At 39.2% G+C, this 15,747-nt stretch overlaps 1 long non-coding RNA gene across 1 annotated transcript in view; it reads right to left on the reverse strand.

The window, feature by feature from the left end:
- Window positions 1–676: 676 nt before the first annotated feature.
- The window catches only part of LOC141944122 (uncharacterized), a 138,804-nt gene continuing 123,733 nt past the window's right edge, over window positions 677–15,747 (reverse strand). The window contains exon 3 of the long non-coding RNA XR_012629169.1: window positions 677–761. This is a non-coding gene — a long non-coding RNA (uncharacterized LOC141944122). The remainder of the gene's footprint in view (window positions 762–15,747) is intronic.

Genomic DNA, 15,747 nt, shown 5'->3' on the forward strand with positions numbered 1-15,747 from the left:
TCCCTCAGAATGTCCTTTTCCAGATCTCTCTAAGGTAAAAAAATTGGTATCCAGTTGTACATGATTCACTCAAGATAGCTGTGAAGGTCTGGAGCAAAGAAAGGTATTCAGTGCAGGCATGCCAAGACCTAAAATGGTACTATAGCCACTGTTTCTTCACAGGCAGGTTCACAAAAGCAGTTCAAGCAAGATTTGAACTTACGGTCCTTGACATCATGGAATATTCCTGGTTACCAATGGAACAGAGATCATCCCGGTTTCAGGAAACTAGGAATATCCAAACTCAGGCATTCATTACTATTTAATCTCGCAGTTTAAATTTAAAATTTATTACAAAAAATATTTATATAAATGTAGTCTAAAAGAATTTCTAACCAAATTAGCTCAATTATCATACCCTAATGCACCTGATGTAATGAAACTATACAGCGTTCCAGTGACCTTGGTGAGAGAACCATGTTTTCACCGATGCTGAAAAAGCATGTAGGGAAAGCCTATATGACTTAAATATTCTCTGCTACCTAGTCATAATACAAGCAGTCATACATCTCAGTGAGTCACTGGAAGCAGAGATCAGCTATTTGAGAATGGACTGGTAAGCAAGAACAGCAATTCTAGAACAAAAGAAAGTTGCAAAAAATAATACTCAAAGGTAAATGATGCTTGACCTATACTCACCTGCTCTTCTAAGCCTCAGAAAGACCTTTTAACTTCAACCTTGAATGGAAGTGATGTCCAAAATCAATTCCAGTACCATCATCCTGACAAGACAAAGAGAAATGTTTACAGCTATTTAGACATCATTTAATGAAAACAAAATAGAATTTGGCTTTATCACACCCTCTAATTAGTTCCAGATGTGCATAAGCTGATTCTTAAGTATTCTGAAAGAAAAAGGAAGAAGTTGCAATTTTTTATTTTTCTATTTTGAGATAAACATTTTGGTTGAAAGTAATCAGTTTATATATCAGTTTATATATAGTCCACAAAGACAATATAATTGTTCAAGAGTCTGCCTGGTAGTAGAGGGACAGATAAACCATCACTCAAAGTCTAGTCTTATTTTTTTTATTCTATTTTTATTATTAAAGTACCTAAAGGCAAACAAGAGGGAGGCTTTCCTGAAGTAGTTTGCTCCAGAGAACTACACACAGTATCACTACCAGTAAGTTCACAGGGTCATCTGAAGGAAGCAACAGAAACTGGGAGACAGCCTGCCAATGAAATTTAAATCTATATGCATCTTAGGAAGGACAAAAGGACAAGTAAAAAGAAAAAAACAGCTTTGAAGCTGAGACTGCAAGACTGCATTGAAGGGAGAAGGTTGGACAAGACAGAAGAAATAAAGACGATGCAGGTCCATAGAAAGTATATTTACATTACACCTATGCCTGAGCACATCTCTCTTTGCTGAAATCAACTGGCATAGGCAATCCTACATCCATGCTAGTATACTCATATATGCTCCAAAACAGAAGGGCTGAATGCAAACTGTCTAATGGAGGTGGTAGAATAAATGTCTGGTAATTTTCTAGAAAAATGTTAGCTTGCAAAGACCAAAACAGCGGCAGAGACCTGGAAATATTTCCAAGCACTGTTTAATTTACTAATATAGACATAGCCTTAATGCCTGAAACTCTGCTACTTCTGAAGTTGATCCTACCAGCCTCTCCATAGTGCCTCTTGGCAATTCGCCCTTGCTGACAAGGTCAGACAGAAGCAGACTGAAGAGTAAAATGAATGCAGAATTTTATAAAGAAAAGACTGCTTTCCCACCATTTAAAAAAAAAAATCTGTGTTCCAACTGGCATTATTAATACACACTTTGTTACAAGATGTTTGGACATTTAAAAGAGCTGCAGTTCTAACTTATTCCTTTGTTTGTAGAGTATAACAAAACCTGCTGGGAAGGTCGAAGTTCCTAGAAAACTGAAAGCTACCTGGCAGCCTCTGTAGTAGAACAAGTGAAGAAGGAAGAGCAAAGAATGACAGGCTGGAGGAATAAACACTACATGAAACTCCTGCACAGTAGGACAGCACTGGGAAATGAGAAGGAAATCTTATGAGCTCTTAATACAAAGAGGAAGAAAAGAAGAAAATGTTAAAAACAGCTAACAATTCTAAGGCAAATATGAGGAGGTGAAGGTGGGTGGCAATTCTTTAAAAGTTATTGGAAAGTAAACTATGTCAGTGGAACTTTGCTTGATGGTCATGTGGTCACCCTGAATCCAGAATGGTGAGATAGATACAGCCTTCTTAGAAAAAAAATTTAAGATAACATTTTATCATAATTATTCCTAATGTCAAAACAACCACACTCGTTAGTCTTGATTATTAAAATTTTATCTTTTGTCTTTTTCAATTATCAGGATTTCTACAATTTTTCAGAAGTCAATAAGGAACATTTAAAGTAGGCAGGATCACACATAGTAGATGTGACAGATATGTCACAGACAGATGTCAGGCCTTACCTATCAACTTCCTTTTTACCCGTACAAATCTTCACTTATCTTTTGACCTGTGTTTGATTTATGTTACATTCCAGTGTGGTTTACCTGATGAAGGCAGCTGCCTCTTATATTATTTTTGTTATAAACATTAATTTCTTTTGAATTTTGTTTGCATCCTAAAACCTGGACCTGAATCATTCCAGTTATTCCAGTTTAACATTTCGCTACATTCCCTCCAACTGAGCCAGCACGTTCCATCCCTTGAACCACAGCAGGTAGATCTTTAATGTCATTGTTTACCTATCCCATATTGACAGTGCTTACAGAGATATTTTTTCGATTCTTCAATATCTAACAATTCCATTTGAATTCTATCTGAACCTTAAAAGCTTACAAATTCACAGAGCTTGCCAACCAAAGCCTTAAAAGCATCTTGACAGAATTTCTTTCTTAAATACAGTTGCAGTGGATGAAAGTTCAATCAATTCCAGCAGCTCAATGCAGTATGTTTACTCAGGCAGGAACACTCTCATCATGTGAACAGTAGCATACACCTGAACTGAAAGTCACCTACATGCCACTCATCTTTGACTTCCCATTCAGGTCCCTAAAATTTCAGTCAAACAAGCAAATACCACAAACTTCTGCAATATCTGAGAAAGGAAAAGTGCAGTGGTCAACAACTGAATTAATTCGATATGCAGATGCTTATTAACATGTAGATTTAGAGGAACTCTAGCAAAATTTTTCTCCAAATGATAAAATGTGTAACAATTATGATCACGCACCTAGCACAGAAGCTAGACAGGTGATAGATGTATTTTCAACACTGACAATGTTATGCATTTTAGGTAGTGTTTTGTCATACAATATGCTGTACTAGGCATCTTAAAGTATTATTCATTATGAGCACAACTAACATAATTTGTTTCTTATTTATGTGAATTGTCACAGTTGTTCAGAAATCACTAGAATATAAAAATAATTTGATTCAAAATGAAAGCCAAATTCATTCCTAGATGAAGATATTCCTTTGAAACTTGACTTAAATAAACAAATACGATGCCCACGTGCCGCAAACCACTCCCTTTAACTCCTTTATTTATTTGTTGCACTCATCTCTTAGCTCATTTTACATTTAGATCACAAATCACTGGGATAAGTTTACCTGTTATATGTTTGAACACTGCCTCTAAGAGAATATTTTGATTTGAGACTACATTCTGTTATTCATTATCCTGCCTTGTCGGTGGCCTTTGGTATTTTTAAAAATGTAAACCCATCAAAGTACACTACAGCTCTTACGCAGTTCTACTATTTGATAGATCAACAGCCATTTCGACATGTCTGTATCTGACATAAGACCTACTTATTCACCTCTACAGTAAAAATGGTTCAAACTGTGCATTACTGGTTTAAGTGGGTATTTGTATAAAATATTCCAATGAAACACTACTCACTGATGTATCCAGAAATATTTTAGAACATGGTTGAGGGCCACCTATATAAGGTATCTTTAGATATACTTGTTTTTAATCAGAGGGATTGGGCCAAAGACACAGCTGTTTTCAGTAAAGCAAGAATGATTTGCTAGAGAGACTGACTATTATTTTAGAGGCATATACATTCACTGATACCCACAGCTTCTGCCTTTCCATCATATAGCCCCTTTCATACAATTAAAAACAAAAGAAGTCTTAATTCATAATAGGACTTCTGAGAAAGTTTTAAACTGCACTATGTCAATAGGACATCCCAAATTTTATTTGAAAATACATCATTTACACACAATCTCTAATGTATATCTTCTAAAAGTATGAAATAAAAATGTTTAAAGTTACTTAGTAGTCAGACTACGCATTTTTATATTTAAACTACTCCACGACATTAATTTACACTACAAAAAATATGCATTTTTAAAGAGTATTATGTAAATTACAGAACTGCAAATAGAAAAAAAAATACTCCTTTTCTTCCTGAATCCAAGTATTGAGTTAGACAATTTCTGTGACAGAGAAATACTCAGAAGCTCATTACCAGATGAGCACTACTGAATTCCATTATAATTAACAAGAACATGCAAAATAAATTAATAGTTATGTTTTATAATCATTCCAAAGTTAAAGGAGCCTATGAAAAGACCTTCATACTACTGTGATCTCATTAGCCAATTTTTACATGCTACTCTATATTATTACTTAGATGAAGGAAGGCTGGATTTTGTTATGTTATCATTGGGTCCAAACAGAAGTACTCTGGTGGTGGGAGAAGCAACATTTTTTTTTACCTGGCACAGAGAAAATAATGAATTCCTGAATGCTTCTTGGGCTGTCAAAATTCCCCAACTATCTTTTCCAAAATTTTTAACAAATGCTGTGGACTTACAAAATTTCACATTATATTCTATACCACTAAAATTAATATTGAATTTTCACAACATGGAATTTGCTAATCAAAATAGCCATACTCAATTAATCAAGACAACATGCAACTATGCAAAGAAACAGATCAAGAAAAATAATAAAATTTACAGAAAAATATTACAAATTTAGTATTTAATACCTTGGAAATTGCCCAGTGACAGAAAAAAATGATGACAGAGACTAAATATATCATCTTCTTCTGATATGTCCCATTCACTGTGTAACCAATGTACAGGTTATGTAGAACTAACTCTTCTTGGAGGAGAGGGATTGGCGGGGGGGTAGTGTGTGTTTCATTTAGGTCTTACTAAAGATTAATAGGACACTGATTACCTGTACTTACCAAGGCACACTGGAGAAAATGGAGACCGTACAAATAAATGGGAAGCCTGGAGCAAAGGAAAAATCACCCCTTCTCAGTCTTCTCTTCCAAAACCTCCACAGCAACATTGTCTGAATAGTTGGGTATACAGAATAAACCACCCCTGAGGCAGGTCTACCTTGCTTGACTTGCCCTTACATGATAGATAACCCGTGTTGACACTAATCTTATAAGTATGCACAATACCAATATCATATTCATGGAGATTTCTGAACAATTTATTCAACGTGCACAGATACCATGCCTTCCTTTATCTTCAGGCATGTCTGTCTGTCTTCTGAAAACATATAATTTACTGTAAGACAGCTCAGAAAAGCAGCACCTTCCACTTGTTGAATTTTCTTATCATAAACTGCAGCAGCCTACAGTAATTGGGGGAGAAGAAGCTAAACAAAAATGAAAGCAATTAATTATTCCTAAATAGTTTGATCTACAATACCACAAACACAACGGCACTGAATTTTGTGAATTATTTCCAGAATTACAATTTGGTTTTCCAGTTTTCTAATGTGACATGATTAGAAGGGATTCGAGAATACTATCAGACAAGAATGTAGAAGAAACAACTTCAGAAAGTATTATCTCGTAAAAGCACATATATGGTGATTATCCTGGGTTGTCTTACATATCTAGTTTGCTCTTTTAAGGAAATGTAGTACAGATTTATAAACTGGTAACACATAAAGTCAGAACAGCACCTGACCCTTCTGCCATGAGGCATGCACCACATCACAAACTCATTCACTCACACTAGGAGGTTGTCTAGCCCAAACTGCATAAAGCAGCACCTAAATTTAGACTGGGTCACTTAGGACATCAGCCAAATGTATCCTTAAAACTTTCAGAAAAGTGATTCCACAACCTGGCTTCTCTAGGCAACCTGTTCTGCATAATTGTCCTTTCATTGAAAATCTTTTCCCTTATACTGAATCAAAACCTTCACACAGAAGAGTTCCACACATTCCAACTGCTCCTTCACATAAAGGGCAACCCTCCCACCCCTTCTCTGCCTGACTCTTTTGTAGAGCTGGCGTCCATCCATCACAGAACTTCCATCATTCAAATTGTTCCGCCACTTGGCAGCTTATTCCAATGATGCCATAGTTCTGCATCTGCACATGGAGCTCTAGCTCCTCCTGTTTCTTCCCCACCCACAAAAATCTCATCTAAATAAATAAATTGAAAAACCAACAAAAACAACAACAAAATATAAGCAATTAAACAGCCACAGAAACAACTTCCAGGGTAAAAAAACAGTTAAACTCCATGCCCCCAAACAATGCAGAACCTACCTAATCAAAATCCACAAAAAAAATCCACAAATTGCCAGAAAACATGACACACACACCGCTAAAGCTTCTAGAGACCAAAAGAAAAATGGGAAAAAAAAAGAAGATAAATAAGCCAAACAAACTGTGGAAAAAAACTGAAGAGGGGGAAAAAAACCCACAACACAAAAACAAACCAAACAAACAAACAAACCAAACAAAACCAACCAAACAAACAAAACACACAAGAAATAATCTTGTTCTAAGTTAACATACTTGTTAAGTTCTAAGATAACATACTTGGTCAACCACAATCTCCTGCCAAAAAAGCCACCATGAAAATAAAGCCAGGCATTTGTCCTGCCAATTGCTGTCATCTCCATTAGCTGACTGTTCACAGCATCTGCTAAGTAGGTGTTTCCCACTTTGGCTGAACATCAGGTTACACCCTTGTCAGCATGGGGCTCCCATGGCCCTACCACATCCTCATTCTGGGCACCCCCAGGATGGCTTACGCTGCTTATGAGGCTGGTTCAATAGTGATAGGACCACCATGCTTAGCAACAGGTAATTGCCACAAGCTAAATGTCCATAAGATGACTGGATCCTCACAGAGGTCCCTACCCTAAAACCAACACTTGGCATAATTTCGTTTATTGTGTCTTTTGCAAAGAAGAGAGTTTTATGTCCTTGATGGCATATTTCTTCTCAGAGACCCTGCCCAGTGACCTGAGTAAGAGGCCTCTCTAGAGGATGCTGCTCACACATCTCTGTCTTCACTCCTTGGTTCCCTACTCAGAGCTACATCGAACTGTGGAGAGAAAACTCTTCCAGGGCAGTCCTCCCTACAGACACAAATGCACAATCAAGTCTTCAGCTACACTGTATTTTCATATGCACAACTTCGGGTTACTGAGCAAGCTCAAAGAATGGCTGCTCTCCAATTATCAGATCCATCCGGAAGTTAACAGTCTGTTCATGTTAAACAACCCAGAGACTTCAGCAATGGCCAAGGAAGACAACACTGAGAAGGACAGAGGATATAAACACAATCCATGTTCTGAACCAATCACTAGAGACACCTAAGAAATAGAGCACGTTCATAACACTGAAAATTGTCCCTCTAAGTATGGCAGATAAGTATTAGGTCCATTAGATAATTTTGCCTGTCTTGTATGAGTACACGTCACATCAGGGTATGACCCAAAGTAAGTTTCTAGCCACAGTCAATAACTGCTTTGATGTACATTGGAATCTCTGTCCTTGAAGGGGCAATAAAAGCCAAAAAATCCCTACCACTATTTCAAAGACGGTCACTGAATAAAAATGAGTAAGCTTGTTACATGGAAGAAAAAAGGGACAGCTACAAGAGTCACATCTTTACAGGTGGCATGGAGACTGATTAAAGGCACCTTTTGCAAGCTCACAAGAAATGCATGCAACCTATCAAAAAAGACTGAGAAAACCCAGAGAAGGGAGCTGTTATGAACAAAGAGGATGAAGGAGGTTATTAGAAAGAAAAAGGCATCCTTCTAAAAGCTTCAAGTTGTGTCCAAGTGAGAAAAACAGAAAGGATTGTAGTATCTGGGAGGCTTAAGCATAGATGCACAGTAAGGTGTCAGAGAGCAGCAGCAACCAGCAGCTTCCTATGGGCTGGGGGCCAGGAGGGGTGGGGGCTGTCCACGGGCAGGGCAGGACCTGGCTGCCCTCAGCCAACAAGCACGGCAGGCCAGGGGACAGCCAGGGGCAGCCCCAGCCCTCAGTATCAAGCACCTCAGTGGGGACAGGCCAAGACTGGGGGTCAGGATCAGGCCTAGCCAGGAGCCTCCCACATAGACCCACCTAAGAGCTTCTGACCACAGCTGGCAGTGAGAAAGAACCACAAAAAAAGTGGTTTTGCATCCACAATAGAGGAGATCGGAGAGCCAGACACTCTCCTTAGAGAGACACATGAGAGGATCTCTCTTAAATTGAAGTGCCATTAGAGAAGATGAGAACAAAAAGACAAACTGAGCTCTAACAGATTATTTCAGTGGAGTGTATCCCATCAACAGCTCTAAAGGAACATGAGTTTGAAATAACTGAACTTATAATAATGGACAAACTCCTGCTTCAAATTGTGTTAGCATCAAAGGACAGTGAGTAAACATGAAATCAATCCTAAAAAATCTAAAGAAGATCCAGAAGACTACAGATCAGTACACATGGAGTTCACACAAGGCAACTTGGTACAGACTACGATAAAGAATATGTGTATGTCAATATATATGACATGTTGGGAATGAGCCAAAATTCCAGCATGAAAAGGAAAGCCATGCCTAGGATGATCAGTTTTTTGAGAACATGGGCAAAAGAGATCCACTTCTAAGTCATGTATTTCCAAAAATCATTTTATAAACTCTCTTACCCAGAGTCTCTAAAAGAAATTAAACTGCATGGGAGAAAAACAACAAGGAGGTCCTTGCACTGCTTAAAATCATTTAAAAAGAAGCTATTAAGAATAAGAATAAATGACAGTTTGCAGTATTTCCCAGAAGAAGATCAGCAATGGAGACCCAAAGCACCTATCTGTAAGAGGCCAGTCCTGTTCAGCATATTCAAAAATTATCAGGAAAGGGGACAAGCCATGGTATGACAACACTGTCTCTAACACTAATCCATGGGTAGTAAAGATGAGGGCAGACTGAAGGAAGAACTGCAAAAAGAAAATACAATAATGAACATGAAGTGATAAATACCGAGTAATATTTAATGAGAATAAATGTACAGTAATGTCTGTGGAGAAGAAACGATGCTAATTTCCAGGGCTTGGTTTTGGGGCCTCTCCCACCTAGACAAGGGGATCGAGTGCACCCTCAGTAAGTTTGCAGATGACACCAAGTTGGGTGGGAGTGTTGATCTGCTGGAGGGTAGGGAGGCTCTGCAGAGAGATCTGGACAGGCTGGAGCGATGGGCTAAGGCCAACTGTAGGAGTTTCAATAAGGCCAAATGCCGGGTGCTGCACTTCAGTCACAACAACCCCCAGCAGTGCTACAGGCTTGGGGAGGAGTGGCTGGAGAGCTGCCAGTCAGAGAGGGACCTGGGGGTGTTGATTGACAGCCGGCTGAACATGAGCCAGCAGTGTGCCCAGGTGGCCAAGAAGGCCAATGGCATCCTGGCTTGTATCAGAAACAGTGTGGCCAGCAGGGACAGGGAAGTGATCTTACCCCTGTACTCGGTACTGGTGAGGCCGCACCTCGATTACTGTGTTCAGTGTTGGGCCCCTCACTGCAAAAAGGACATTGAATTACTCGAGCGTGTCCAGAGAAGGGCAACGAAGCTGGTGAAGGGTCTGGAGCACATGTCGTACGAGGAGCGGCTGAGGGAACTGGGGTTGTTCAGTCTGGAGAAGAGGAGGCTGAGGGGAGACCTCATCGCCCTCTCCAACTACCTGAAAGGAGGTTGCAGAGAGCTGGGGATGAGTCTCTTTAACCAAGTAACAAGCGATAGGACAAGAGGGAATGGCCTCAAGTTGTGCCAGGGAAGGTTTAGACTGGATATTAGGAAGTATTTCTTTACAGAACGGGTTGTTAGGCGTTGGAATGGGCTGCCCAGGGAGGTGGTGGAGTCCCCATCCCTGGAGGTGTTCAAGAGTCGGGTTGACATAGCGCTGAGGGATATGGTGTGGTGGGGAACGGTCAGTGTTAGGTTAACTGTTGGACTGGATGATCTTCAAGGTTCTTTCCAACCTAGATGATTCTGTGAAATTCTGTGAAATTCTGTAATTGTGCAATGACGGGCTTTGAACAACTTAAAAATGAGCATTTGCAACTATAAATTATGGTTGTGTGAAAATCTCAGCTCAATTTTCAGTAGCAGTCAAACTGAACAATAGGAAGTGCTATGAAAGGTGTGGGGAAAAAAATGAAGCAAAAAGATCATCATGCAATTGTGTAAATCGAGTGGCAATGCAGCAGTATCTAGCTCTTTCTCCCTTTCCCTCCCTTGCCAAAAAGGCTACCTGTAGAAGATTCAGAGAAAAACAGAAGAGTTAAAAGTACAGATGGCTTCCCTAAAGGCATTAGCTATGTAGACTATGATGCTACAGGTTGGAAAAGAGATGATACGAAAAAACTCCAAAACATGGGAAGGGCATGGAGGAGGCCAATGCTCCAGCATAAGAATTAACAAACTGAACTACCAGACACATGTTCAAAACAAATAAAATAGGGTGATTTCTTACAAAATGTGTAACTGAACTACAGGACATTAGAGATGCTCAAATCCTTGGTGGATCTAGACTGGCTTGGACCTCAAACCCAACTGTGGGCCGCCCAGCCACATGCTAAAAAGTTTCTCGTATCACTGCAGTATAATCCATAAAAAGTTGCAAGCATGCAAAAGGTTAAAAAAAAAATTTTTAAGGGAAAAAAAAAAAAAGCTAGATAGAAGTGAGTGGTTCTTGGAGCCCAGAAGGCCTTAATAGCTACAGATGGTTACAGCAAGCTGAGAGGAGGAGGAGAAGAGGCACTGGTAGGGCTCATTTTCAGGGACTTCCATGGCCCCAGCTGTAGCTATGCCCAGTCCTCAAGAACCCCATGTGCTCCACTCATGGTTCCCTATCTTTCTTTGTGCAGTCACTTACGCAATGGGATCTATTTTCCTCCTGTAAATTAGATGAGCCCAGAAGCACGCTCACTGATGTCCTGTTCCTCATCAGTTACCAATGAATGACACACTCACCGAAGAGGCCTTGCTCCTAGGAAGCAGCAGACCTAAATGAGTGTCCCCTAAGTTCTGGACAGTGACTTCTGCATCACTGTGCTGGCAGAGAAAAGCCATATGCTGCTACTAAATGTGACTGCAGCCAGGCGGTGGTATGGCTGCTTACTGCTGGTGCACAGAGACTGGCTTACTAGACATAACAAAATAATGTGCCACCATCCTCTGTGAATGTGCCCTTGGATTCTAAGAGGAGAGTCCAGGTCAGGCAATTTGACTTTTACTCATCTCCATTCACATTACTTTGAAATTGTTATTTTGTTGCACTTGCATTTAATTATCAATAGCAAAGAAGAATGAAACTAGTAGCAGCTGATACCTGTACAAAATGATCCCATGACAGGACAGAGTAATAACAGTCACTTGATCTTTTCTACTTTTATCCTCACACAGTTGTTACAGAAGGATGATGAAAACTACAGGAACTGAGTGCTTTGGGTAGGACGACAAGTGGTGTGTCAGAATCCTGAGTACCAGTGCCTGTCTTAATAAAAAGGCGTACGTTCTCAATAAATGATATACAAGTTATTTCAAACATGAGCCGGAATGAATCTTCTCTCTCTACACGCACACCGGAGTTCAAGCATAGGTAAAAGGGATCGTGCATGAGCTTTGCACACAATTGCTCAAGCAAACTAAAAGGCACATTTTCAAATCTCTAATCTGCAAAGGATCTGAGCTGTAATACAAAGATCTGGTTCCTTAATAATCACAAAGAAAAAAATGCTATAAACTGTTATCCCATTACAATAATTTTCTTGTGGATTTTTTTTCCTAAAAGACACATGTCCAGCCCACATGACATGGGTACGTAGATGTACCTCAAAGAAGTTGACCCATTTTTACTAGCAGAAACTCTCATCAAGAAACCAAGATCTTCACTTAAGAGAAAGGAACATTTCACAAATCAGCTTTTATCCATCCTTCTATTCAAAACCAGCATAAATGTTCATGTTAATTATAACTGAAGTCACTGGTATTACATTGACAGCTAATCGCTCTGGAGCAGGATAAGACCATCAGTAAAGACACATGAGTATAAATCTAGTCCTGCTGGTCTCCCACATCACTCATTACCAAAATGAAGTATATAATAACTTGCAGATAATAACTTGATCTTTTATGAAAAAAATTTGCATGAGTGATTAGTTTCTAAGTTGGAACTTAGGTAGAAAAAGTAATTACATGCTCTTTAAAATATTTTTTCACTTGGCTGCTGTAAGTAGTTGCTCTGCAATACCCTAGTTGTGCTCTAGTCACACTTTTCTCAGATCCAGTGAGACTTTTGGGTCAAGAACTTTAAATTGTATGAAGAAATGTGAATTCAGCTTTTGAAAATACAGGGTCCAAATGTTGCCTGCAACTTTTGGGAACTGCCTCACATAGCCGCAGAACTGCAGTAGAACTCTTCACGCTCAGTCAGTTTCTGTGATCCCACAGTAAATACAGAGGTAATATCTTCTATAACTATGTTTAATTACCTTTTGGATAATATTGTCACAGCAGCAAAGCCTCTTACCCTAGTGATTTAAACCAGTGGTAAAAGCCAAAGAAAGAGTAATCAAATCTTTGATTTTCATAAGATAAGAAAATGTATTTGTTCATAAAGAAGAAAGTGTGCAGGAATGAGTTTAACCTATTTAATGGATTTTAAAAACCAACAATTTTTAAAACAAATAAAGGGCACAAGTTAATTTAGGCATTTATACAAATTCTCATTTCTGCATCAACTTTCATAATGAATAAAACAATTCCCACAGCAACCTCCTGCACTGTCTGATGCACATGTTGCTCATGAAACACAAAACATCTTCTATCTGAAACATACAAATCAAAACATAATGGGAATGTGGATAGCTTTTAAATTTTAAAAGCAATACATTTTCTTGGACAGACATTTTTCTATTTTTAAGCTCATCTTCTGACTTTCTTCAGTCAATCAATCAATTTTACATGAATAAAATGGCCCTCATACAAACACCTCTCGGCACTGTACAAACTCAATATAAAACAACTACAGTAAAATATTAATCAGCTAAACTATGTATTTTTGCTTTCCAGAATAATAACATATATTTTCTTTTAAAGAGGGATAATTTAAATATATATGGTAAGAGAATCCTAGCAGGTAAGAACTTAACTTCAAAAAGGTACAATGTGATTACTTTTGCCAGTAACACTGTTTGCTGTTTCAGAGCCAACAAATTTTAATTTATAACAATTGACTGAATACGACCCTGTGGAAATTCCTGTCAGGGATATGATTCTCATCCAATGCCCCAGAAGGAAGATCTTTCCACTGCCCCACTAAGACTCATTAAAAATTGTCAGGTAACATACAGGCTCTGTTCCTAAACCGATTTCATTTTTATACATCATCAGTGGCACAAACATATAATATCTAACCCTGAAACAATAAGCACACTCCCCTATAAAATCAGCAATATGAAACACAAAAATTTACACTTAGATTCCACAGAGAGTTACTATGTAATACTTAAACTTCAGCTTTTAGTTTCCAGATCTTACTGTATGACAAACAAAGGCCTCTCCTTGCAAGGAAGTAGTTCATGTTTTTTATCATTCTATCAAACAGTAATTTAGCTATGTTAACAATATGCTGTAACTATTTAGGTTTGGTTTTTTAGACCAAGTAGGCCAGTCCCCACCTACTGTCAACCCCACTGTCACGCACCCACTCTCTTCCCCAAACAGCCCTCACTAATGCGAGGAGGGATAAAATGTACTATCTTGATTTAAGCGTTTGTTTCTCACTTCACATTGTTCACATTAGGTTCTCTTTTCCCTTTCAGTCATGAATAATTACCTCCCCCGCAGCAGTATTATAGATTATTTACTGTACTGTGTGTCCATGGCGAGATGCTGGCAGAGGGGGCTGCAGGGCGGCCTCTGTGAGGAGAGGCCGGGGCTGCCCGGTGCCGGACACGGCCGGTTCCAGCCGGCTCCAACCCACCCACCGCAGCGCACGGCTGAGCCCCTCGGCCAAGATGGTGTCGCCTCAGGGAAAGCAGACTTAAGAAAGGGCAAAAGTGCCTGACAAAGAGAGGAGCGGGGGACAAAAAGGTGAGAAAGCCCTGCAGACACCCAGGTCAGTGAAGAAGAAGGTGTGGTGGTGCTTCCTGAAGAAAGCAATGCTTTAATTTTCTTTATTTCTCACTACCCAAGTCTATTTTAATTGGCAATAAATTAAATTAATTTTCCCCAGGTCAGGTCTGGTTTGCCCATAACAGTAACTGGTAAGCAATCTCCCTGTCTTTACCTTAACCCATGAGCTTTTTTTCATCCTATTTTCTGCCCCCTGTCCTGTTAGAGAGGGAGAGCAAGCAAGCAGCTGGCCAAAACCAACCACCACTCTTACGTACTGTCTTTACAGAATCACAATACCGGACATTTTGCTAATACTTGGAAGGATGTTTATATACTGTAACATTGTGAAAACTTACTGCATATATTCCGAAGACTGGTAGCTCAAAAGTGCACAATTAAGAAAGCAGTAATTTAATGTAAAAATCTCCTACTGCTATATGTATGATCCCCAATATAACATGATTCAAATGGCCTTCCTACATTATTACAATGTACATTACAGCATCCCAGCTATAAAGTCTTTTAAAACTTCCAGCTCATCTAAAGTAAGTCAGAAATGACAAAATCTAAGATGTCATACTCATGGCTTGTTACTGTAAGGAACACAAATATTGTCACAATGGCTGAAACTTCTCTACGAAAGAGACTGTTACACAGAATCAATCTCGATCCCATTGCACCAAACATCTATTGATACATGCAGTAAACCTTCTCAGTAAAACAAGCAGACTTTCCTTGTCTCACAAGCAAATTTAACAAAGGAAATAGGAACTATCTTTGTTCAAAACTGAGAGATGAAAACATGATAAATGGTAACAATTCAACTGCCAAAAGCAAAATAGGACAATAAGAGCAAGCTGTGGAAGCCAGGGTATGTGCCCGGTGGAAAGGGAAAAGAAGGAAACCACAAGTAAGCGTAGTGGCAGACTAGTATGTTACTGCTGGGTGTCCTGGGTTGTAGACTTTAACTGCTTTGGGATAGCTCAGGGTGCAGATGTGGCCGTGTAAGCATAAGGACAAACATAATTCCAGTACAGTAAATGAAAAAGTTAAAGTAAGCTGGTATTGAATTCACACAGATGGTCTGTCACAGCACAGCAGATGCACTTCAGATGTTACTCAGCAGTAGCTCTTCCACCTGCCCTTATCTGGAGTTTAGTGCAGTGGTAAGAGGAAAAACACAAGCAGCTGAAGAGTTAAGTCATGAAAGAAGGGAGATGAAAAAGGAAGGAAAGACAGATGAAGATGAAAAAGAAGGAAGAAGAGGAAGAAGAGGAAGAATAAGAGGAAGAAGAAGAAGAGGAAGAAGAAGAAGAGGAAGAAGAAGAGGAAGAGGAAGAAGAAGATGAGGAAGA

The sequence above is a fragment of the Strix uralensis genome, chromosome 5 (genome assembly GCF_047716275.1).
Source record: "Strix uralensis isolate ZFMK-TIS-50842 chromosome 5, bStrUra1, whole genome shotgun sequence".
Classification (NCBI taxonomy): domain Eukaryota; kingdom Metazoa; phylum Chordata; class Aves; order Strigiformes; family Strigidae; genus Strix; species Strix uralensis.